At 22.4% G+C, this 6,612-nt stretch overlaps 1 long non-coding RNA gene across 1 annotated transcript in view; it reads right to left on the bottom strand.

The window, feature by feature from the left end:
- Positions 1-73: 73 nt before the first annotated feature.
- Positions 74-6,612, bottom strand: part of LOC102671331 — a 50,720-nt gene continuing 44,181 nt past the window's right edge. The window contains exon 3 of the long non-coding RNA XR_422612.2: positions 74-330. This is a non-coding gene — a long non-coding RNA (uncharacterized LOC102671331). The remainder of the gene's footprint in view (positions 331-6,612) is intronic.

The raw sequence follows: 6,612 nt of genomic DNA, 5'->3' as shown, positions 1-6,612 counted from the left end.
CGCATGTGCGAGACACCATAACTCCCTCCTGTCGCCGTTAGATGAGTGCCGTACCGGACGAGGCGCTCCCTGCTGGCCGCTGTTATCGTTGCAACAGTTGCTCCGCTGTTCTTCCACGACTTCTCCTTTCGAATCAAGAAGGACGCACCGTGCTGCCTCCGTTCTTTTTCGTTCCGATCAGTGGACGATTCGGCGAAAGAGTGGAAACGGCCGGCGGGGCTGGACCAAGGGCCGAAGAAAGTAAAGGCCGCCCGGAGCTTCTCGCTTCCGCTCGCCAAGCGCATTACCCTCCGGCAGCGGTGCTCTCAGCGTAACGACACCTTAGATATCCTGGAAAATAAGGAAAAAATCATTTTTGTATTTTTGTTATTTTTACAATTAGAATAGAATGCCGAGAAGAAGAATTATTATAATTTAGTAATCGTAATAAATTCGAAAATCGATGAATACGTTGAATATTTTTCGTAGAATAAGGATTATGATGTAGAAGATTTTCCTAAAATTTTTAGTATTGGAAAGTGACGCTAGAGGTCAGAAACTTCGCAGAAAAAGAAGAACGGAACAAGCAATGACGAGGAAATGGAAGAACTTGTTATTAAAACTTTTATTACATGTTAGTAATTTATTTTTATATAAAAAAAATTTTTTTATATTTGAGTTTATATTTTTAATTTATAAATTATTTTCTGATATGCTATCAATTTCTTCTTTTATTGATATTAGTTAGCAACGAGTAGTTATTACGTTTTCTTATAAATTTTATGAAATAACATGCACCATTTTTATTTGTCATTGTATAAGGCAATACACTAGTTATGGTAATCAATTATGAACATGATCTCATTTCTGATAGTTATAAATCACAAGACTGTAGATATTTATGTATTGTGCTAACAATAAATGACAATAATAATACGAAACTATCGTTTAATTTAACTTTCCCATTGTATTCGTAAAAATTTGACTCTATTCTACGTGGTGAATCTAGAATTCTATTCTACATGATGTCAAAACTGACAAATATATTTGAAAAATCATTCTGAATGCACTTTAGATTGATTCTCAAGTTTTTGTAGTCTAGATATAGACGTATATGCAATAGAACTGCGATTATCAGAACATTCATTATCCACATTATCTCTATTATCTCAATGCTCTATTATCCCTACAATATGTTATTACATTCAATCCTTTTAACATGTTTAATTCATTTCATGAAATCGTGTTAAGCAAAACGTAAAATTAAAAAAACCAAAGAAAATTGAACAACAAAATAAACAACAAAAAACATTCGTGATATATGAGAATTACAAGTTTATTAAATTGTATCATGTAAAGGAAAAACTGTTGTAATTTTTGCATTAGATTGTATCGTGTTAGAAAAAATTATTATTTTTAGCTGTTGGCAACACTTAATTTAAATAATTTAATAAACTAATAACTAAAACTAATTTAAATAAACAAGTAACTTTTTTTTTTATCTTGACTCCGTATACATATATATAAAAATATGAGTCACGTGAATTTGAAATTTTTTATATTATATTTTATATTATTATTTTTTATATTATATTTAGTTTTATTATATTTAGTTAAATAAATGCTTACATTTATTTAATTATATTTTTTATTTAATTTTATTTATTTAATTTATATTTAAGCTTTTTTATTAATGATATTAATGATATATCATATTAATGATACATGATACATTTGTATAATTAAAATATATTGTATTAATTAAAATATTATTATATCAATTGGTATTGTATTAATTAAAATATATAAATACATAATTAGAAATAATAAGATAATAGAAATAGAATAAATGCTTTTTCATAATCAACAATAATTGACATATATTTATATTCTAATTGTTTACAAAACTATGATAATTCAAAATGGATATATTATTGTTGAAACAAAATATAAAATTGTTATAAGAATTACAAATTTATCAAAAGTATATATAATATTGAAAATCAATGATTAATAGTTCAAAAAAATAAAAAAATTTACTTATGAATTATTACTTATCAACTTTACTTATGAATTATTGACTTTTACTTTGCTATTATTTAAATTGAAATAATATGACTGATGTAACATTGATTTGAATTTATAATAAGAGAAATAATAATAGAAAAGAAACAACACGTATCCATAAAATTTTTCAAAATATTTTAAACAAAACTACAAGAAATATATGAATACAATGTTGATAAAAATAAAGAGATATCTTCTCATCTTGAAACATTCGTAATTGTCGACTTAAAGCATAAAAAAAAAGGAACATCAAAAAATTATTTATTAAAAACTCAATTACTGAATGATGTATGTAACTTAGCATTTAAAAAGATATGAGATGTAAAATTGTTTCTTCGTATCATTTCATCTAAAATCCATAAAATTTAACGGAAAGAAAATTCTCGTTCTATTATTTGAAAATTCTATTATTTAAACACATTTGTCTCTCTGTAATTCCGATAATTGAGATTCTATTGTATCGATAAATATAATTCAGTCAAGAAACTGTTCATATTTATATCGAAAACTAAACGTACATAAATAGCAATTGATAACAAGGAATAAGGAAAGTTAGTCTTAGCATTATCACGATCAATATTTAACGATGATCTTATCATCTAATATTCATTGAATACAATTAATGAAACACACACATATTTACAAAGACATGACATGATTACTATAAATAATTCGAATATCAACATAACATATATATTCAAATAAATAATTATTATTAAAAGTTAAGTTTGAACTATTTGATTACTCGTACGTAGTTCATATCGTTGCACTTTCCATAACTCGAGAACGAAGATAAATCGTCCTCTCGTGTATTAATAAAATACTTTGTATAGAATTTCCTAAATATATATAATGTTTTCCTATATTTAGCAAAGTTTGTCAATTTTAATCCTGAATAATCATGAATATTCATCTTTTTGATAAAATAAGTGAAAAATCAATTTAGTTCTAAAATATGTTTCATTTAAAATAAAGGAATTTTGTAATCTAATTTAAATAAATAAAGTTTGTAATAAAAAATATAATAATTCAAAAATATAACTAGGTTTATAGTAAAAATTATGTATAATAAATGTAAAATCGATCTTCATAATTTTTTAAACAAGAAACACACGAAATTCTATACTTATTTTTTCTGCAATGACATTCGTAGAAGTATTTTGATTTTTTGATAATTAAAACTGGCAATTAAAAATTAATTATTTTTATGATTATATATCAATTTAAACTAGATCTTCCTATAATATACTTTGAAAGATAGTGTACGATGGAAAAAACTAAAGAAAATAATTTTTAATATAAAATAAATAAAATTCAATTATTATTAAATATATTACTTAAAAATAATAAATTCATTTATTGCACGCAAGATTATATATAGTTATATCTAATTAATAAATGTATGTTTATTGAAAATTTCTATCGACAAAGTAAATTCATATCTGAAAAATAGGATTCCAAAAAATAAATTTAATCAAATTTCAACAAGTAAAAAAATTCAACAAGTTTTTCAAATAGAAAAATTTGATTGAAAGAAAAAGTTGTGGAAGTTCGTTTAATTTACACAGGATAAAATAATTAATAATTATCTGGAAATAAAATAATTAATAATTATCTGAAATATCTCGATTGTTTTTAATAATATTAAAAAATGTTTCAAATAAAAATTGAAAATTAAAAGCTGAGCATATATTTCGACATTATTTTTTGTATGTGAGTATAAGAGTAAGGAATTATGTGAAAATCAGTTTTTAAATGGAATTGTATATCTTTTTGTATTAATCGATGCAACTCGATATTCTCTGTAAAAGAATATTAATTCACATATATGTTAAAAATTATTTATTTAAGAGATATTTAAATTTCATAAAATGAAATACAGAGAAAGTATGAATTGATGAGTATTGTTTTGTGCATTTCTCAAAAAATATTACAAAATTCAAATTAAAATATCTTCTATATTAATGATTTTCCATAAATTTAATACTTCTTTAAAAAATAATTATTTTTTAAAAAATGATTAATGTATGAAAAATTATGTGATTCCATTTAAAGACGTAAAGTTGTCAAATCGTCTTTATGCAACAATATATTAAAAAACTAATAATACCAGAATATGCATTTTTCGACATCATACAACTTTTATTTAAAACATTTTTTAATATTATTAAAGCATTCAAATATTTTAGATAATTTTATTCTCGATATTTTTTGTAAGTACACATACATTTAGCATTAACCATTTAAAATGATTAACAATAAAAGATTTCTCTATTCTTTTATTTTAAAAAATAATAACTAAATAAATGAAATTTTAAAAAGATTTTTTAAAAAGAATTCTTTTCATATATTATTAAATATAATACATTATAATTTAATACATTATATAATAATATATGGAATATCTTTAGAAGTCAAAATAAGCATTAAAGTTGATATAATAAAATATTGGTTAAAATTTATTTATTATAATTGAAGTTTGTGCTAAATGAAAAAAAACATAGATATAGACTTTTGTCTTCATTTAACACATTACTATTTTATTCTATCTCAATCTCGTTTCTTCTAATTAAATTGCTTATAATTTAAAAAACAAGCTTCAACTGATATTTTTGTATATCAATTTTTATGTTTGTTTTGATCTCGAGAATCGATTTTCAAAAGCTATTCCATTTAATATATCAATTCTGTATAGTATAAGAAAAAAAAATAGTTATTTTATTATTTTATATTATTATATTATTTTATTATCAGTTTTGAAAAAATAGTTTTAAAAATAGAAAAATATTTTTTTCTTGATAAAAAAAGTAAAAAAATGTATATTTTTATTACATTCATAAAATAAATATAATAAATTTTTTGATATATTATTAGAATTTTAATGATTAATTTATATATATCAGATATACATAAAAAAAATTGAAAGTCTTTAATACATAAAAAATACACAGGAAACGATAAGCCGGAATTTGAAAGCCATACATATCATTGCAGTATCACGCGTGATAATAAAGGTCAATGTTACGTATATATTTCATGTAATAATGAATATTCGATGGCGACATATTAGATAGCGCATATGAAAATTAACAAACCAGAGATTGAAATGGAAAATTTCAGAAATTGCTGATAAACACTCACTCATATATTAATGTTTAAAAAGGGCTTTTATGAATTATTTCTTCATAAGGGAAAATTTGAAATTTAGATTAAAACACTAAAATATTAAAAATACTTCAATTTCAAGCAAATTTTTGTATAATGTTTCAGAATTCTATTTTATTTACACGTGTAATATTGCTAAATCACGAGCAAATTATTTACTATTTACATTCAGATTCGATATAAATAAAATATGTTTTTTTTTATTGAAATTTTTTTATGCATCGAAAATAATTATGTTCTATTTTTTCTTTTTTTATTTTTTAGATATTGAAAATGGATTTTTTTATGTAATATTACATGTAATAGCAATATATGAATCAATATATGAATCATACTGGTATAAGTCCAATCGATTTGAAAATGAAACTACATACTACATAATTTCAATTACTACATAATTTCACGTTAATTTAAAATACTCAATTAATTACTAATGATAAATTTAACGTAATGTTAAATCTAAAAGAACGTAAAAGTATACAAAGAAAATTATTTTTTTCTTATCAATTAATAAATATGATTTCGTAAAATAATTTACATAAATTTTATTATCATAAATTTCAAATAAATCTTAATCTTAAAATTATTGTACCGTATGATATAATACATTTCAGAAATCTATTTTCCCCATAAATCTAAGTGATTTCTGGTGCTAAACGAATTTATTCATACACAAAGATCAGAGAATAGGTTTCAGTAAGTCTTAATTGGAATAATCAAATGTGCAACGCGATCACTGCGAACTGTATTCTCTATAAACTTTGCCCCTGACTTTGAATTCAAATAGTTTACCCACGCACGCTTGCAGCTACTGTTTGCCGAAGTTAGTAGTTAGCAGCCTTTCGCGATTACTATCGGTTTACAATGTCTCCATAACAAGCAGAGTGCGTCTGTGAACAATTACGTGATTTTCTTAATATAATGTAATAAATAGGAATTAGAATGAAACGAAATATAATTATATTGGATAATTTTACAGTATTATTCTTAACTTTTAATAGTGAACAAAAGTTGTTAATTTTTAAAGTTATTAATATTAACATTCATTTGGAAAGTTTATCAAATTCGATTTCAAATTAATATTTATATAAACGTAATTAACTTTTAATAGTGAACAAAAGTTGTTAATCTTTAAAGTCAATATCAACATTCATTTAGAAAGTTTATCAATTTTTGTTTTTAATAATTTTTGTTTTTAAATAGTAAGTATTAGAAAAAAGAAAATGTTTTATCACATTTTATAACCAATATCCTTGATTCTACATACAATTTTTTATATTCACAATATTTTCAAAAGCAGAAATAAAATCAGAAATTAAAAAAGTACTTCAAATAGTATCAATGTATTTTCAAATATTCTTTTTTTTCTTTATTCCTGAATAATATACATTTCTATTTGAA

The sequence above is a fragment of the Apis dorsata genome, unplaced genomic scaffold (genome assembly GCF_000469605.1).
Source record: "Apis dorsata unplaced genomic scaffold, Apis dorsata 1.3 scaffold_651, whole genome shotgun sequence".
Classification (NCBI taxonomy): domain Eukaryota; kingdom Metazoa; phylum Arthropoda; class Insecta; order Hymenoptera; family Apidae; genus Apis; species Apis dorsata.
The sequence above is the reverse complement of the archived record's forward strand: the minus strand, read 5'-3'. Positions and strand labels throughout refer to the sequence as shown.